The sequence below is a fragment of the Camelus dromedarius genome, chromosome 30, assembly GCF_036321535.1.
Source record: "Camelus dromedarius isolate mCamDro1 chromosome 30, mCamDro1.pat, whole genome shotgun sequence".
Classification (NCBI taxonomy): domain Eukaryota; kingdom Metazoa; phylum Chordata; class Mammalia; order Artiodactyla; family Camelidae; genus Camelus; species Camelus dromedarius.
Genome location: NC_087465.1, coordinates 12,020,813 through 12,039,722, shown reverse-complemented (window position 1 = coordinate 12,039,722; position 18,910 = coordinate 12,020,813). Strand labels below are relative to the sequence as shown.

At 36.7% G+C, this 18,910-nt stretch overlaps 1 protein-coding gene across 13 annotated transcripts in view; it reads left to right on the top strand.

Moving 5' to 3' along the window:
• Positions 1–18,910, top strand: part of NCOA2 (nuclear receptor coactivator 2) — a 227,297-nt gene that overhangs the window by 62,357 nt on the left and 146,030 nt on the right. For all 13 annotated transcript variants that reach the window (XM_031441501.2, XM_031441494.2, XM_031441498.2 and 10 more), the window contains one exon: positions 17,896–17,952. The gene's annotated coding sequence lies outside the window, so the exon portion shown is untranslated. The remainder of the gene's footprint in view (positions 1–17,895; positions 17,953–18,910) is intronic.

Genomic DNA, 18,910 nt, shown 5'->3' with positions numbered 1-18,910 from the left:
TGTATTATAATCACTACTGTTTATCTTAAGTATCACTAAATCTTTATAATAGGAATCAACTCATATTAATAGTCTTGACTAAGATCTAGAGACGTGACTTTGTTGAAAGAAGCAGATGTCGGTAAGAACAGAACTGGTATCAGTATACGTGTATTTAATGGAAAACGTGACCGTTTTCTTAGGACTATATTTAGGTGATGTGATGAAATGAAATTACTGGCAGTTTGTGGATAGATTTATTCACTTGTTCATTTTATCTTCTTCTCAAAGCTGTATTTTTTAACTTAGAGGAAAACATTATTTAAGAAGCTTATTTACAAAATATATTCTAGCTTAAAAAAACAGAAAAGTATTCCTGGTAACAATAGAAAATGTCAAGCCTCATAGGAAAGAATGCTGTTTTACTTCCTGTTTGGTGAAGGACAGCCGTGTGGCACAGCCAGCTCTTAGGTGTCCACTCAGATCTCTTGGATGAGTAATTTCTTGAATATTCTGAAAACAAAACCAGAGTGCTGCTTTAGAGAGTTCTGTGGCAGCTGAGATAAAGCGTTTGGGAGTTGTGTAGGAAGATATCGGTCTTCTTGGAGCTGGTCAAGGTAGTTTCATAGGGGACACTCCCAGGGCTTGGTGAAAACGTGGTCCCTTTAAAACAGCTCATTAAACAGCCCTTGAGCTTGTAAACCAGGTTCAGTCTCCAAATCCAGTAAGTCCTTCTTTTCAACCACATGGTGCTTTGACTTCCAGAGGAAGCTGGACCTTCAGTCGTCACACCACCTAGTTTACCCAGCGCAGATTTTGCCCCAAGCGTACCTCTAGAGGATCTTTGAAGCATTCCCCCATATTATGCGTCACATGGGTGACTCTCTAGAAAGCATTTTTTCAATACTTCGGACAGTTCATTATTAACTAAAGAGGCCCACATTCAAAGGAATGTTTCTTTTGGATTTTTCTGTGTAAGTTATAATCATCTGTTTAACTGGGTTTCTGGCTCCCATCATACTAGACCCCAGCAGGGCAGTGTTTCATCAGAATCAGATGAGGGCTCTGTTCAGTCCTGAGACCTACTGATTTTTCTTACTATCTTGGTTCCTATCTGGAATGCTTTCAAGACTGCCAGCTGTGTGGCCTGTTTGAAAGCACGAGGCTTGTGGCAGGAATGTGGGTTTTACCCTATTAGTGTTGCAAAATCACTTCTTGTGTACAATCTTGCTTTTCTCGTGCCTCCTATAGTCTGGTTTTAGATTATTTTTCTTGTGGTTTTGGTTTGTGAGTGTGAACTCATGGCTTTCATTTCCTTTATTCCTTTCCCTTCCTTCACATAGACAGTGAAGAAGGGAATAATTAGGAGATATTTTTGTATTTGTTTACATTGTCAAGCTGCATCGGCAGCTTCCCCTTTGTCTTACAAAAAATAAACTCAGGATACTGAAAATATTTGAAATCATTAGTTTAACTTACACTCTCAGCAATTCTTTCACTATTTTGGTTTAAATATGGTTATAATTTAGAAGGTGTGGACATTAAAGAATTTACCCACAAATGGCACCATCCTTACACAACTACTTTTAGTGTTTTACTGTATTTTAAGTCTCTAAGAGGTTATTCTATTTGTTTTGTTTTTTAAGTGCTTTTGCTGGGAATGAAATTCATAGATTGGAATTTGACCTCGTTTTCTCAACCCTTTCTTTTCCTTGGTGGTGTTGAATGCCAAAGAAATAGCCAACATAAAAGTGGGAAAAAAATTCCAGGTGGAAGGACTTTCGTATTATCAACAAGCTAGATGATCAGTGCTTTATAGCCAGTATTATATAATCTGATTTCTGTAAGATATGTAATCAAGAAGTGAGGCACCAGGCCCTGTCTTCTTTAGCACTCCACTGCTTTTCTCCCCTGCTGTCTCTTACTGAACTTGTTGGACATTGAGGGCATTCAGTTGGACGGAAAGGCTCCAACAACTAGGAGTGAGTAGCGTCAGTCCACAGGGTTTATCATCTCTGCCCTCCTCTTAGGTAAGAGGGCTGTTGACTTGAAGAAGGAAACGTCCTCTGGAGAGCACTGATTACAGACCAGAGCCGCGTTTCTGTCGTCGGCCTGAGGAGGCACACCCATGGGAAACGGCTGCTCCTCAAAGTTAGAAGGCAGCTGTGGCAGACAGTGGTCTTCGTCACACCTGTAACACTACAATTCCAGTGTTTTCAAAAAAGAAGCTCAGCGAGTGATGAAAAATAGGTTCAGATGTCGATCTTTTTCCATTAGACTTACTTTTTTAAAATTATATTTTACATTTAGGAAATAAAGGTTGCTTGGTTCCATATTTAAAGAGCATTTCAGGACCCTCACTTGCTAGTGTTTTCCTTGAGATGAACTGAAGGTGAGTAAATGCTTATGCGTTTTTGTTCCAGTTGGCGACCTGCAGAGTGCAGACTGGCTTAGTTCTTTCTCTCACAGGCTTGTTCGGCCATGGAGTTTGGGTACTTTCATCTTTTTAATGTGGCCTTCCAAAAAATGCTGTTTATTATTATTTCTGAAGTGGTTTTAGATGTGTATTAATCCTTAACCTAGCACTTGAAGGCTAAAGTCATTTGCACAAAGGTGACTTTTATTTACTTCATAGCCAGAAATAGGATAACTGTAGGTTGGTGAACATACTATATACTGTGATGCCTTTCTGTGTCTTTTTGTGGTATTCTGTGCTTTATTTTAAAACATGACTTGTTCATGTATTTGTGGACAAGGAAGTGGCTTTTGAAATTTACCCCATATCTGAGAACTGTTTATGGCCTGCTGAACAGAATTACTTTCTAAATTCTTAAAATGGATATAAGAGAGGGGGGAGTAGAGAAACCTGTGTCTCTTTAAGGATTAGGGAGAACTGAAATATCTAAAATCTTCTAGGCAACATTGACAGCTTCTATTTCTAAAAATAGTTTTTCCATGTACCTTTAAAAATGATACATAACTTATTCTGCTATAATTTCTTTCATTTTTAAACCGAAATTTGATTTGTGAATTACGTAAGCATTACATTTCGTACACGTGAGGGGAAGGATGAGGTTTGAGACCAGAACCCATCTCTTATTTTCTCAAAATAGCTCTTTTCACTGTCCCATGTCACACTATTACCAGTGACAAGTCATGCCTCTTTGCTTGGAGTGGTAAGTTATACCACTTTTAAAATGCCATTACTAAAAACAGCTCAAGTTTCTAAGCTGCTTTACATTTTCAGAAGCATTTGAAAGTATTTTTGGACTTGCTAACTAAACATTAGATGGAAGTAAAAAAAGATGTGCTTGGTTAATTTGTATTAGGGAACTCATAATTATCTGGAGGAAGGGTTAAAAGAGCCTGATCCCTTTGGGAATTAAATAAAATCAGTTAGTGTTATAAAATCATGAGCATAAGATAAATTGAGATGAGCTAATTAACTTTTGCCTGAGAGTTTACTGTTTTATAAATAGGGCAAAACCTATGCTTAGAGTTACTTCCATGTTGCTGGTAGGTTAACTGGGCTTAATGGGAAGGTAATTTGGCTCATCCTTACCCGTAATTGCTTGCTCTCTATTTTTGGCACAAATCCCTATAATAGTTTAACATTGATTCAAATGTTATTTCTCTAATGGACACCCCCAACCCCCATTATCTGTCTTTGCGAATACACTTCCATCTGAAGTGAGGTCTCCTCTCATATTCCTTAGTATCAGTTCCGGGTGTTTGATTTAGTGTGACAGTTGGAGGAAACCTGTTAATATGATGTTATTTGTGTCACTGAGAGTGTATTTTAAGATTATGAGAAGATTTTTTGGCATAGTTCTCTATTCGGAGTTGCTCTTGATTCTAAATATAATATTAGACTAGCAACTTTTCAGGAAAAATAAAAAGAAACACTGTCACATTAAATGTAACAAGTTTTAAGATACTTCATTTTTTCCCCAGAAAATATGTGTGCTTGGGAAGTAAGGAAAAGCTGTAGTAATTTTGTGTTTTATTTAGCAAATGGATATGTTTCTTAAATTTACAGAAGTATTTTCCAGGAGGGGTTCATTGGAACAAACGTGCGTTAGAATGTCAGTTGCTGTTTTTTTAAAATTCTGAAATGTATATTGATCAACAACTTTGTAAAATGCTACTACATAAGCTAAAATGCTTCTGTGTGTTGTTAAATCTACAAATATTCCAAAACTTGTTTTATTACAGACACCCTTTTGTCAAGGAATATACATCAATTTATGAGACTGATACGTGGTGATATTTTTTATTACATGTTTAAGCTACTGGGATTTTCTTATTCCAGAAACCCTGAAAATATTTTGAAACATAAAGGCCTAAAATTGTATCATCTTAGGGAATTTAAGACATATGACATTGTGATTTAAAGAAGCAGTGTTGCCGTTTAAAAATAACACCATGTTATTTTTTCCTTCTTTACTAGTATATAATTTATTTTTTCGTTCTCATGGATTTAAAAGTGGCTTTTCTGGAAATTTGAGCACTGAGCCAGGAGCCAGTCGATCTGATTTCTAGTCTTTTTTGGCTGAATGACTTTAATCAAATCACATAACCTCACTGAGGCTCCCTCTTGACATTTGCTTAAGGCACATAATAATTACAGACTCAGTCTGTATTTCCTCCCAGAATCATCGTAAAGATAAAATAAGAGGAAAAGAATCTATCTGTAGATTATCTGTAAGATTAGGGAAATAATTGTGCCTCAGCAAGTGGAAGATGCAAGTGTTTTAAAGCTTTATTTATTTGGACTAATGGCTCTATATTTGAGGTGGGTAGACTTTTTTAGAGTTGAAGCAGATAATTGTGCCACTCTCTCTTTTTGTCATTGAGGAAACTGAGACCTAGAGATAAGTGACTGGCCTTGGGTCTTACCCAGAGACCAGACGGCCAGGTCCCCTGACCCGCGCTCCAATGCTGTGCTGGCCTCAGACCAGTCTGGAAGTGGGGACAACCAACTACCTGTTGTCAGATACTCTTGTATATCTTCCTCCCAGATACTGTTGCTTTTTAAAATGCAATGTTAGTATTATCATTTTTAAGTTCCTAATTATGTTCTTGTTCAGGACTCTGTTTTGACTTTCATAATATATTTTAGATAAAATATTGATGAGTTTCTTTTTAGTAATGAGAATTTTTTTTCTTCTGTGTCATGTTTTAAAAAAATTCTGACAAATTACCATGTAATGTGCTAAAACTGAAATTATGAGAGCAAAGATAAACCAAGGCCGTTTATAATTTGGGTTCCTGTTTTATTGCTACTGATCTTTATTTACTGTTTTGGCATTTAAAGCATGGAGAATTTGTTAACTCCCTCCCCCCCAATGTTTTGGAGAAAAAGAATGAGAAGATACATTTCTCGGTGACTGCTTTTGAAAATGTTATCCTTTTTTCTTTGCCTCAAGTACTTACTAAGACAGAAAATAGCACTGCTTATTTTTATTGGCCACACTTGAAAAATAAGTAAGAAATAAACGTGTTATCAGTTAACACACATTTGCCGAGTACTTTGTGCAGAGGCCTTGTACTAGGTGCTGGTGATTTTGAGACATACTGTGTGTGTGGTCTCTTGCCCAAGAGGCCATGAGCATACTTATTTACCATTTTATTCTTTTACAGTGTGAGATCAAACGTTTTCCTGTATTTAAAAATGCCTGAGAGAAAAATTTTCTCTATTTGTGTTCTTTTTGACTTCATGTGAAATTTGAATAGAGAAACACTGCAAATAGGAAAAGTGTGAATAACTTTAGAATCCTGAGAATAATATTATGAAAGGTTAAATTGTCTATGCTTTAATAAAAGAAGCAGTTAAAATTATTTTAGTCACTGGAATAGTAAGTGTGTTTGTTTAAACTGTTACACACCTAGACAGAAATAAATCTTGTTAAAACAGCAGCTCGCTGCTGACCTTACTTGCTTGGCCTGTTCTGGGTGCCCAGACCTTGACTGCACTAAAGCAGCAAAGGTCTGCTCGGCCTATTTGTAATCATATCTTTAAAAGTTTCTTTAACCTGATACTTTATGAAGAAAAAATAAAAAGGATTAGTTACGCATGCCTTGAATTTATAGTCTAAAATGAGAACCCCAGCATTCGATTGTGCTACAGTTAAGCATGTTTAGATACTATAAACGACCTTTTGTGGGGTTTGGATTCCATCTTCACTTCCTTTTCACAGAGGAACTCAAACCCAGGGTCACTTTATGAGATCCGTCTGCATTTTGATTTGATCTGAATTGTTCATTATGTTGTTTTTTTGTGCAGAACAATAAAAAATATGCAGGGAGACACTAGATACATAATACTTTCTAAGTTCCTTGAAGTCTGGGCTTTTTTTTTTTTTTTTTCCAATCATCTCCAGAGCCTGTGTATATCCTTGTTTACAGATCCTGGTATTATAAATATTTACTGGGTAAGTGAATGAATAGATTTTTATTTATCTTTATGCATCATAATCCTCTTTTGTGTCTGATGTCGTTCTGATTTACAGCTAGTCTGCCTGAGACATTTTAATTTTTGCTTTAAAGTCATTATTAGTATTTATTAAAAAGGGATTAGTTTTTATTCTGGTTATCTGTTACTTAAAATGATAATTTATTATTTTCTCATCATTCTGTGGATTAGGAATTTGGACAGGGCATAGCAGGGATGGCTTGTGTCTGCTCCACGATGTCTGGAGTCTCAGCTGGGATGATGAGAAACTGTTATGGGCTAGCACAGCATGGAGCTGGCTGGGCATCTCTTTTTTATATGGCCTCTTCACATGGTGAGGTTTGGTTTACTTACAGTACAGTGGCTTTCAGATTGTAAGACAAAGGGTTTCAGGCTGGAGATTCAAGGCTCCAAAGCCCCAGAATATCACTTCTGCCACCTTTCGGTCCAGTCAATCATTAAAGCCACTCCAGTTTCAAGGGAAGGGCAGTTAAACTTCATTTTTCAGTGGGAGGAGTATCAAAGAGTTCATTGCCATCATTAGTCTTCCACAGTTCTGTTCTTAATGTATTATTTGTCATCATTGTGATTAACCTCTTTAGGCTGTGGTTTATTCTAGGATGGTCAGCAAAATATCTACTTCTCAGTGCTGAGGTGACTGCCTGGGGGGAGGGAGGGAGAGAGAGAGAGAGAGGGAGAACGTATAAAACAAAATCAGATTTACTAACTAAATATAAATAAAACTACCAAATCAATGAGATTTAACTTATCAGCACCATGCAGTGTTGTGTGGCTGTGACAGACATGCTATTTACAACTGCGGGGCTCACGTTCCATCGAGTTCAGCATATACTACAATTAGTGGTGTGGCGATGCTTCTCATCTCCCCCATTTTTTTTTCTTTCCTTGAATTTATTGAAAACTTTGTTCCTTAAGATTTGATATCAAAGACAGTAAAATAATACTAGTCCCTAATCCAATCATAAACACAAATCCAAGGACTGAAATTAAATGGAAGGAGGCAATCAGCTATATATGTAACTGGTGATATCCCTGTGTTAAATAATTTTAGATTGTCATCGGAATGAAAATACGATATTAGAAAATTTTATGGGCATTTCCTGGACATTTATATACGTTCTTGGTCTTGAGAAAAAATTCAGCTCCAATAGGTGGTTTTCCTAGCTGTCTCCCCACTTAGGGTTTAGACTTGTTTTATTTTCTTTTTAAATGCAATTCCTCATGTCAGATTAAGTCCCCATTTTGTCACAGCCTTTAAATTTTTGCCTTCACCTCTGTCTTGATCCTACAGTATTGTAGCACTTCTTCCATTTTCTTTGCTGAGAGAAGCACAAGCCAGTAATTGAATAATCTTGTTAGTGGAACATTTTAGGGCAATTTGTTGGGTTGTATTGGGTGAATTCATTGGGTGAATTGATGCTTGGGGCTGTTTTTGTAGTAGCTTGTTGTTAGAAAGCATCTTCTTGATACCAGCTCTTTTCTTCTGGGGAGAATAAGGAGGTGGGTGGGCTAGAGGGTGTGGAGGAGTGGAGCCTGGCAGGAGGAGCAGGGGTAGAGACAGCAGGGCTAGGGTGGAAGTCTTGATTCAGAAAGACCTCAATTCCACATGTGGTTCTTCCTCTTGCTTTTCCTCGAGGAAATCACTTAACTTCTCTGACTTGCACTTTCCTTATCTGCAAAATAGAATTGATAGGTGCCTGTTTATGGAAAATATTAAAAGCAATGCTTGTGAAATTTGTATCAGAGTAACTGACACCTGATACATAACAACACAAGGTGGCTCTCCTTGTTGTTCTGTATGTTTTGCACTTAGACCAATCATTTGCAGATCTTTCAAGTTTTGTTTGTGTTTTGTGTTGTTAGGTATTTTAACCTTAAATTCTAGATTCACAACTAAGTTACAAGCCTCTCATACCTTTCAGTGTGCTTGGTGCCCTTCTGTGGTGGGAAGGTAGACATGCATTTGATGATTTCCATAGCACACAGTTAAGACATGATGGCAAGGCCAGCTTTTCTAGGATAATATTTGTTTCTGGGTTCACAGAAACTCCGTTGGTGAGAGGAATTCCTGTCATTGTCAGGAGAGGTACTAATCTCTTTGAGCCTCAGTCTTCCATCTTGGAAAACTGAGTAGTTACAATAGATTATTTCCAGGATTCTTCCAGACCTAAATTTTGATGCAAAATGGTGCTGTTGCCACAGGATCCAGTTTTCTCCAGCGTTCCTCCATGTTTTTGTCAAAACCTAGACACAGTAAAATGAAAAATTGCATTTTCAGTTTTTTAACAAAATGAGAAACTATAGGTTCACACAATGAATCCAGTTTATGATGAAGTATCTTTTTTGGTAATAATTCTTCTGAGTCACAGTTGGACCCATGATTTGACTCAGTGAAGTCACATAAAGAGAGAGAGAGAGAGAGAGCGTGCGCAAATTGGACTAGGTAGGTACTAACGGAACTCCAAGGTGAAGCTCTCCATTTTCCGTTTAGTAAGTTGCAGTGATTTTCTCCTAGTAGTCCAGTGCTCATTTTTGGAATACCATATTCTTTCTAGAACTCTATAAAATGTTGCTACACTTAATTATATCACATAAAATTGTAATTTTACCCAAAGGGGAAGAAAACTTACCTGTGATATAAAACTACAACTGTGAACAAATATTATCCACACATGTGAGCCATTTTCAACTTGGAAGGAAAACACCATTGTTTTGGTGCTTGCTATATTTTTTTGTTTTTAGCGGATCAGAGCTGCCCTAGCCAGCAGTCAGAGTGGTAGGAACGTGGGGCCTGGAGTCAGGTGGACGAGGGTTTAATATCTTTGACTTTAGAAAAATTGTGTTACCTCTTCTTGGCTATCCACTGGGTATTTTATAATATCTTCCTTTTTAAGAAGACATTCTCCTACCTTCTTTCATATTGAGTGTAGGCTTTCTTTCTTTCTTTTTTTTTCAAATTTAAAGAATGTTCCCTGTATTATGTTGAGATGATGACTATCTTAGTGTGGTTATACGCTGTTGAAAGCTGCGGCTTCCCTGTAGGGGGCGAGAATTGGCAGGGCCAGTCATTTGGGGAAGAGGCTGGTCCTCAGGGAGGAAAGAGAAACTCAAAAGGAGAGCTTTGGTGGACAGAAGGTCTGTGCCAGTCCCTGTGATACTAGGTTTTGAGGGTACTGCTAGGTATCGGGGCTTACAGACTACCCCATCCTATGTCGACAGATCATATAGTTTTAATGTGACTTTTGATTCACCTCCTTTTGTTACCCAGAGTCTTGAGGTAATTATACAGGCTTGTCTGCCTTGTACTCGGGGATATGAGGAGAGGCTTCTAGGCTCATTTTCTATCAGCCAGAGTAGTCACTACAGCATTAATTAGAGTGGGTTTCAGAGAGGGGTTCACAGCCTTATTCTTTCTAAGTAGATTTTTTCTCTCAGTTGTTAATATTTGCAGGGTATATATTTTATTTTATTAAGAAAGGTAGACATTTCCTCTCGATGGTTTATTATAAGAAATAAATTGATAATTTGTGGAAATCCTCTATTATTCTAGTGTATACAGTAAGCCTGTTTTCATTTCAAGGAGAATAAATGGGAACATTAAGGGCAAAATTATTTACATTACTGGGACCAAAAGCAGTTAAAATTCTACTCCTAGTTTTTTGGGGGCCTGCCTTTAATTTCTGATTGGTTGTCCGGTTGGCATGTTCTAGTCTTGGTAGGGGTCATCCCTGAGTCTTTTGTTTCTGTTTAAGAAAGATTAAGTTCTGCTCAATAACTTAACTGTTTCTTTGCTCTCCTCTAATTCTATTAAAGACTATTATTGTATGAATTTGGGGGCTGAGCACCCTAATTAAAGCTCCAGGACTTTTGTAGGAGTGTTATTTAAAAATATTTAGTCCAACAGCATATTGTCTTCTTAATCAAAGGTAGATAAAACCTTACCCTTGCCCTCCAGAAGCTCCCAGTCTACAGAAGAAGATAAAGTTGAGATAAGGTAATCATGATGGTGATCATTTGCATGTGCTGTCTTCAGATCCTTATTTTGTATTCATTTGTCAACACCTTAACTTTTCTCCAGTCAGTGAAACTCTTCTGAGGAAGGTCATGAGCAATTTCTGCTTGCCAAATCAAGTAGAAACTGTGTAATTTTCACTACTGAGCATTGAATGGTGTCTCCCCTCTCCGTGGAACTCTCCGTCTCAGATTCTATAGTACTTGTCTTTGCTTGTCTTCCTCCTGCCTCTTAGGTAATTTCTTCTCATTCTCTTTGGCTAGTTCCTTTTCTACATAATTTTTTAAAGTAGGAGTTCCTTTGGGTTTAATTCCAGCTCCCAGCTCTCTGTTATCTCTTCTCCCTAAGATATCTTAACCAGTTCTATGGATTTAAATACTATTTTCAGGTTAGTGACTCCAAATTTAGCATCTTTACTCCTCTTTCAAATTTGAGCCATGTACATTCAACTACATATGAGATTAATTTTTCTTCTAGGTCTGTCTCTGTGCAAGAATATTACTCTTTGGCAGTTACTGTTTTATGATAGTTGCATATAGTGTTTGTCTTCCTCTGTCTGACTTACTTTACCAAGTCCATCTATACCCTCTAAGTCCATCTATGTTGCTACAACTGGCAAAATTGCATTCTTTCTTATGACTGAGTAGTATTCCATTGTATATATACACTACATCTTTATCCAGTCATCTGTTGGTAGACACTTAAGTTGTTTCCATATCTTGGCAGTTTTAAATAATGCTGCTTGAACACTGGTTCAATGAGCTCATAGCTCTTTTAATTTGTGTTTTTGGGTCCCCCCCCCCCCAGATATATACTCGAGTGGAATTGCTGGGTCATATGGTAGTTCTATTTTTAGTTTTTTTGGAGGAACTTTTATACTGTTTTCCAGTTTACATTCCCAGCAACAGTGTACAAGGGTTCCCTTTTCTTTTCATCTTTGCCAACATTTATTTGTGGTCTTTTTGATGATAGAAATTCTGACAGGTATGAGGTGATACCTCATTGTGGTTTTGATTTGCATTTCTCTGATGGTTAGTGATGTTGAGCATCTTTTTATGTACCTGTTAGCCATCTGTATGTCTTTGGAAAAATGTCTGTTTAGGTCCTCTGCCCATTTTTTAATCGGCTTTAATCTCTTCTTATTTAACTTATGATTAATTGTACTTTTTGAAGCATTTTATTTATTTGAATTAAAATAACAAAAGAACACCTTAAGATTGACTTTCAATTAAATTTAAGCACCAGTTTTAGAAAACTGAAGGTTTCTCTGAGTGAGTTAAGTTAGCTATATCTATGATAGGCAGAAAGAATAGTTGGAAGAATAATTAGAAGGTTAATTAATTAATGTTTATACATAAGTTTTAAGAGCTAAATATTATTTTAAGGGGGTCTTGATAGGATACCACTGACCTCTTGAAAAAGACTTTAGAAAATGAAAATTGCTTGTTAAAGAGTTGGGGGTTAATGTCTTCACTGGAGGTAGAACCCTTTAAACGAAGAAAGAAAACATGAGCTTGTCTGAAGTATACATGCAAATTAATCAGTTAGCTTATAAATTATTCTTCTGTAGTCTAGATCTTATTTTTAGCACTGTTAACTTAATAACTGGGAAGTAATTTTTCCTTGCATATGGAGTACACATTATTAAGACTTTTGCAATGCAGCAACTTTGGGATTTTAATATTTTATTAAAATATGAAAAGTATATTTTAGGGCATTTTTATATTATGTAAAATATGTAATATGTATCAAAGAAAAATACAATATCCTGTTCAATAATCTGGAGTAGTTCTTAAAGTTAAGTCTTGAAAGTATGACTTTCCTCTTGCTGTGATATGATTTGAAACATTCTAAGTTAAAGGTGCATTTTAGGTTCAGTTGTTTGGGAGTTTTTGTGCTTTTAAGCAAAAAGTGGAAAAGTTAATTGCTATATTAATCATGCGTTATGGGTCCATGTGTTCTGGTGGGTGTCTGTTCAGATGTGCTGGGCTAGAACTGTTGAGAAATACTCTGAGTAGCACTTCTAGAGTTTCCTTCCTTTCCCCGTATGTTCTCTGCATTTCTATCAACCTGTCTGACTGGCTTGATGACTGGACTGGTGCTGGCTAAGTAACAAGACCAGTAATAGGACCTCTGTTGGGACATGAAGTGTGGCGGTTGTGCGGCTCCCTCTGGTTAGTCATCTTGTGCCAACAACATGTGCCATGTACGCTGCTCTCCATCAAAAATCAAGGTAGTTGTTACAGTTGGGACATGTATTTTCATTCACATACTAACACTGTATTGGCTGATGGATTCCTTTAATTGGTGGCAACTTTGAGAAGGTTGGGAGGCTCCCTTTGAGTCAGGAAACAGTGACATCAGGATTTATTAGCAATGTCAGCTGGGGAGGGTGACGTCGGGGATACTCTGCTCCTGTTTGTACCATGCCCGAAACTCAAGAAAGCAGTTTCCAAGCTGGTCACATATTTTACAGTCTTTTTCAAATCAAGCTGGCAAAAATGATAGCATTGTCAAAACTTCCGTAGCAGCCTACTGGCTCAGAGCATGCTTGGACTCAGCCATCAGACTCTGGGTTTGAATTCAGGCTTTGCTGGCACATCAGCTCTGTGGCCTTGAACGAAGTGCTTCGCTTCTCAGTGAAGTTTCTGAATCTCCAAAATAGTGGTGATAGTTGCAGTGCCTGCCTCATAGAGTTGTTAGGAAGATTAAATTAGGTAACATGTATAAAACCCTCTGCCCAGGGCTCGCACAGAATTCACATTCAGTGAATGCTGGTTGTTGTTGGTGGTGGGGGGGTGTTAAAACAAAAGAGCAAAATGTGGCCCCTCCCTCACTGGTAGTCACAGAGTGCTCTTTTAGCTAGTGTCACAGCTGCCACTTCATTTTCTTCCCAGCTTACTTGCTTCCTCTGGCTCTGTTCCTAACTATTCATTTAAAAAATAATTTAAAAAACCAATAAAACAAAATATGGAGCATATCTCCTCCTAACCCTCCCCTGCCTTTAGAAAAATCATCAATCTATAGCTTTAATGTGGCTGGTAATCTTTTTATGTGTGATGTAGGCTTAGTACTGATTTTTTAAAAAAATTTTTGCCTCAAAGTAATGATGTGTTGCTTCTGCTTGCTGATGCTCTGCTTGGAAAATGTTCACCTCACCTTTTGCTCCTAGAACTACTTTTAATCCTTGGATCCCTTTTCTCACACTGTAACCTTAGCTATCACATGGGAAGGGAGAGCAGGGGCACAGGGGTACCTTTTAAAAAAAATCATTTAAAATTTTTTTAGCTTTAAAAAAATTGAGGTATAATTTGCTTACCATAAAACATCCATTTTCAGTATGTTAAAAGAAGAGTTTTAGTAAATTTATACAGTTTTGTGTCTCGTTTCTTTTTTCATTTTATATATTTTTTTTTATTCAAGTATAGTTGGTTTACAATGTTGTCTCATATTTCTTACGCATTTTTCTTTAGCGTCACTGCAATCCAGTTTTAGAATAATTCTGTCAGCCCCATCATGTCCATTTTTGGTCAGTCCGCACTTGCATTCCCTGACCCAGGTATACCACTGATCTGTTTTCTGCCTCTGTAGTTTTACTTTTTCTAGAAATTTCAGATAAACGGAGTCATACAATATTCTGTCTTTATGTTTGGATTCTTTCATTTAGTACAGTGCCTTTGAAGTTCGTTCGTGCTGTTGAATATGTCAGTGATCCATCCCTTTTTTATTGTTGGGTGATATTACATTGTCTGACTGTACCACATTCTGAAAACTCCACTTGCCAACTGATAAACTTTTGAACTGTTTCCAGGTTTTGGCTGTCCTGAGCCTAACTGCTAGGTCCATTCACGTATAACTCTGTGTATGGTCGTCCGTCTTCAAGAGAAATGAAGACACACTTTGGTGTGAAAGCGTTGGGTTATATGATGAGAAATTTCCCAGCCGTTCCCAAAACGGCTGTACCATCGTGCTTTCCCACCAGCAAGGGACGCGATGCGAGGGTTCTAGTTTCTCTACGTCCTTGTCCACACTTTAGATACTTGGCTGGATAGGCTGTGGTATTTCATGTTGGTTTCAACTTCCATTTTCCTAATGACTAATGGCGTTCAGTACTTTTCTGTGTAGATTCCCCAGGATGGATATAAAATGTCTTCAGATAGTTCACTCATTTAAAAAAGTTGAATTGTTTGATTTATGATTGTAAAAAGAGTCCTTTAGATATTCTATAGCCGTCCTCTATTAGACAATTACTTTGCTCTTTATATATTCTAAATACATGTACTTTATCAGATAATTATTTTGCCAATATTTTCTTTCAACCTGTGGCTTTTGTTTTCATGTTTTAAATTATGTCTTTTGAAGAGCAGAAGCTTTAATTTTAAAGTATTTCAGTTTATCTTTTTTTTTCTTTTTACCTTCTTTTTAAGTCTTTTTTCTTTTATACATTAGGTGTCATATCTAAAAAAATTTTTTTTGCCTAATCCACAGTAATTTTCTCCAAGTGCTTTCTTCTACAAGGTTTGTAGTTTCAGTTCTTAATTTTAGATCTATGATCTTATCATTTTGAGTCAAGTTGTGTACATAGTGCAAGGTAAAGGCTAAGGTTCTTTCCCCCCTCCATATGTATAACCAGTCTTTGGTACCACTTGTTGAAAAGACTGCCCTTTCCTCATTGAATTACCTTGCCACCTTGGTTGAATATGAATTGATATAACTGCATGGGCCTGGTTTTGGACTCTGTTTTCTTCTGTTGTTTATCCCTATGCCAATAACCCACTGTTTTATTGTAACTTTATAGTAAGATTTTTGAAATCAGGTACTATGTTTCAACTTTTGATGTAATCTTAAAGTTAGCCCCCTGTTCAGAAATTTTCCATCAGTCCCTCTGGGCGGTAATGTGCAGATAGATAAAGCTATTAAGACATCTGGGGGAGAATCAGTTCTGCTTGGGGATTGATTGGGTTACCTGTCACAGCTAGCAGCATTTCCCAGCATCATACTTGGCATAATTGTGTATAATACCTACTATGTACCAGGTGCTTTCTGTTATTATCTCATTTAATACTTCCAAGGTACTGCAGAGAGGACGGTGGTATCCTGATTTTATAGCTGAGTCCACAATAGTCACTAAGCGGCTGCTAGGGATTTAATAATATTTACACAATAAGGCTGGTTTTTGAAACCTCTCTTAACCCTAGCTTCTTTCCGCTGCTCTGTGCAGCCTGGCCTACTCATAGTGACCTATTCCTTTGTGGAGAGGAGGTTTATATTTTTAGTTTATATAGTGGCAACAGTAGTGGTGGTCAGAGAGAAAAGGATAACATATATCCCTTTGCCTTTTCTTGCAAGGTTCCTGCCTTTCCTTCTGTCACTCTGCCCTGGGCCTGGCAGAATGACAGAAGGAAAGACATTTCCTCCTCCTTCCCTTGAAACTCCTGAAGCAGCCTCATGAAAATTATCAGGACTGGTAGAAGAGCAGTGGCACTGAACTGCTCTGTTGTACACCTGAAACTAACATTCTAAATCAACTACGCTTCAATAAAAAATAAAACAAAAAAAGAGTAGTGGGATATTGATTTGTTATAGGGTTATCATTGCCCGTACTATTGCTTTAAATAGCCATTATCTTCCCTTAGTGACTTCTAAAACATTTTGTAATTCTGTAAGTATTTTACTTAATTCTTGTTTAAAATGTTACACCAAGATATTACACTATACCATGGAAATTATTCACATCTTCTGTCTTCATGTCCTTATACGTCTGTCTTTAGCTTAGATTCATTAACAATTCCCTCTCATATTATATTAGCACATTAATTAAAAAAAACTTTCCAAATGGTATAGATCAAGCAGTAATTGTTTAATATCATCATTCCTACTAACATCACTAGTTTTAGCTCTTAACTGTTGCCGAGTGTGATGTCCTTGAGCAGATTAGTTGTTGGTATGGAATCAGAATGGGCTTAATTTGGCTGGCACACTGAGTACCTTTACCCCAGCAGTGTGGGAAGGATTGATGGCTCCCATTACATAACAGTTTATTGCACTCTGCTCACGGACTGCCACTTGAGGAGAATCCATTCATTTTATTTACTGTGATAACTTCTTATTTGCATACAGATTTCCTTTTGTTTTTCGTGAATCATCTCTGCCTAATACTCTAGCTACATTTCATTACATTTGATGATGATTTCCAGACTGATAAAGTCATGGTAAAAATCAAAATGCATTTTTTTCCCGTTTCTTTCCCCTTTAGACCTCTCAGATTATGAAATCAGGTTTTTCTAGTGTCCTAGGAAAATGAGCTTTTTTCTACTGTTAGGTTCTATTTATTATTCTAAAGAGTAAAGGACTCTTAAGAGACTTAATACTATTTTAAGTTTGATAATGAATCAAAGTGTGAATTATTACTGATTATTGTCACCTGAAGGAAAAAAACAGTAACTCAGTTATAAAAACATTCCTTGAAGCTGATTGAATTTAGTAGTATATAATATTTAAAATAAAGACATACTACTACCACTAGCAGTCAAAACAGTTTTTCTTGAGTCTATAATATACACAAGAGTGGTAAACATAAATACTATAAGCACATATTTTTTGTATTCATATTCCTCACTGTGCATCTTGGAAACTTCTTTGGTGCAGTGGAATTGTTTCTTGTGTGGATCAGAGAAAATACGACAGGGTCCTTCAAATCAAGCTTTTTGCTCTCAGAGATACACACCCAGAAGACACATGGTGAGCAGTTGCCCTCATTATTGGAAATGTTCAGTTCTTCCTCATCTTTTCCCACACTTACTTTTGCAAATTGTCATAGATAGCATAATTTTTACATCATCTTACCCAGGACCTTTTTTTGAGACAAATTGTTCACTTTTGAACGTTTCCTTAAACAGTTATGACATAGATGTTTATTTCAATAATTTCAAGCTTCCCTATTCCATATAGGCAAACTGTAACTCGCAGCAGGCTAAGATCAGTTTGTGAGTTTATTCATTCATTCATTCTGGAAACATTTACTGCGTACTGTATGACTGCGTGCTGGGTGCTGGGCTAGCCCTAGGAGTGAGTGTGGTGTGGAAATGGGTGCCTAGGGCCGCCTCTACTTTTGTTCTGCCTTTAGTGCTAGTGACTAGACGAGCAGCTACCAGAAAGCGTAGTTAAGTATTATAGTGGGAACTCAAAATGAGGGCAGACACTTCATAATTCACACTGAAATGTGGCCTTACGTATTTTACATTCGCTTGTACAAAGACAAGTACATTACTTATCTCCTTCTTGACTTACCATGCAATTTAATGGAGACTTGTTATTAATGAGTATTTCTTGTATATTGGTTGTAAAAAAAAAATCACATCTACTCTAGTGAGCCTAACAGGATTCTGCATTTTTTAAATTCATATTTGTTCATTTCTTTACATTGCAGATTTCTCTTGGATTTGGCCACAAATTTATAGATCTTCTGCACTGTGTACAGGCACAGGTAAGTTAAAAGTAAGCTTTTCTATTGGTGTATTTTGGTTTTTAAGTAAATTCATTTAAAATTACCCTGTTTATAATTTAGCAAAATAACATATAAGTAAAATGAATGTAAATAAAACCCCAGAATGTTGAATATTTGTGATGGTTTTATTATGAAAATTCTCTGTGAATGTGTTGGAAATAATATTTGAAGGTAAAATGAGCGTATGACCGTATCTGTTTATCAGTGTCTATTTGGGAAGAGTTTACATTTACCAGTTGGATGAGGGGAACTGTAATTTCATAGCTTGGCAAAATGTTTACATTTATTTTTATATGTAAATAAAAAAGAATAGGCTGCTAGATTTTGGCAGCAAGTTTCAGTCTTACAGGGGTAGATTTAATGAGCAAGCTTTTCTTGTCCAACCAGTCTGAAATAGCTTCTCAGTCACTCCTTACCACACAGCCCTGCTGTACTTTTATCATAATGTTTGGATCATGTGATATATTCTTGTTTATAGTCTCCCCTACTAGAATATAAGCTCCATGAATGTTGGGGCCATTTTTGTCTGTTAAAAACAATCTTCCTAACCCTTAGTATGTGCTTATTACATAGGTAAGACTGAGTACATCTTTGCTACAGTAATTATTGGATAATAAATATTATGAATTTATTTATATTCACAGTCATTGAACTCTGCATCTGTTAATACAAACTAGAAATAGCTCCTTATACTTGTTTCTAAATATGCTATTAATTTATATCAGATACTTAAAGTATATAGCTCTTAAGTGTTCAGAGAAATTACCTGTGTTAGATACTTTATGTACTCAAGTATGCTTAATCAGGGTAGAATTCAGAGGATAATGCTTCCAATTCTGTATTTACTTTGTCACTACGCTAGAAGGGTCTTAGGATCCAGTGATGGGTAAACTTGAAGCAAGTATGGGAGCTTCTCCCCTCCTTACTCCATCCTGCT